Source organism: Dreissena polymorpha, chromosome 8, assembly GCF_020536995.1.
Source record: "Dreissena polymorpha isolate Duluth1 chromosome 8, UMN_Dpol_1.0, whole genome shotgun sequence".
NCBI classification, from domain to species: Eukaryota; Metazoa; Mollusca; class Bivalvia; order Myida; family Dreissenidae; genus Dreissena; species Dreissena polymorpha.
This window is the reverse complement of record NC_068362.1, coordinates 12336754-12338137: the sequence shown is the minus strand read 5'-3', so window position 1 is coordinate 12338137 and position 1384 is coordinate 12336754.

Below are 1384 nucleotides of genomic sequence, written 5' to 3'. Positions count from 1 at the left end.
CTGGATGTTTTCTTGTAGGTTTTTTATTTACCCTCCTTTCTCAGAAGAAAATTGAACATTTCAATATGCTACCAGCCTCAAACCAGAACATTTCAATATGCTACCAGCCTCAAACCAGAACATTTCAATATGCTACCAGCCTCAAACCAGAACATTTCAATATGCTACCAGCCTCAAACCAGAACATTTCAATATGCTACCAGCATCAAACCAGAACATTTCAATATGCTACCAGCATCAAACCAGAACATTTCAATATGCTACCAGCCTCAAACCAGAACATTTCAATATGCTACCAGCATCAAACCAGAACATTTCAATATGCTACCAGCCTCAAACCAGAACATTTCAACAGCCTACCAGCCTCAAACCAGAACATTTCAATAGGCTACCAGCCTCAAACCAGAACATTTCAATATGCTACCAGCCTCAAACCAGAACATTTCAATATGCTACCAGCCTCAAACCAGAACATTTCAATATGCTACCAGCCTCAAACCAGAACATTTCAATATGCTACCAGCATCAAACCAGAACATTTCAATATGCTACCAGTCTCAAACCAGAACATTTCAATATGCTACCAGCCTCAAACCAGAACATTTCAATAGGCTTCCAGCCTCAAACCAGAACATTTCAATAGGCTACCAGCCTCAAACCAGAACATTTCAATAGGCTACCAGCCTCAAACCAGAACATTTCAATAGGCTACCAGCCTCAAACCAGAACATTTCAATATGCTACCAGCCTCAAACCAGAACATTTCAATATGCTACCAGCCTCAAACCAGAACATTTCAATATGCTACCAGCCTCAAACCAGAACATTTCAATATGCTACCAGCATCAAACCAGAACATTTCAATATGCTACCAGCCTCAAACCAGAACATTTCAATAGGCTACCAGCCTCAAACCAGAACATTTCAATATGCTACCAGCATCAAACCAGAACATTTCAATATGCTACCAGCCTCAAACCAGAACATTTCAATATGCTACCAGCCTCAAACCAGAACATTTCAATATGCTACCAGCCTCAAACCAGAACATTTCAATATGCTACCAGCATCAAACCAGAACATTTCAATATGCTACCAGCCTCAAACCAGAACATTTCAATATGCTACCAGCCTCAAACCAGAACATTTCAATATGCTAGCAGCATCAAACCAGAACATTTCAATATGCTAGCAGCATCAAACCAGAACATTTCAATATGCTACCAGCCTCAAACCAGAACATTTCAATATGCTACCAGCATCAAACCAAAACATTTCAATATGCTACCAGCATCAAACCAGAACATTTCAATATGCTACCAGCATCAAACCAGAACATTTCAATATGCTACCAGCCTCAAACCAGAACATTTCAATAGGCTAC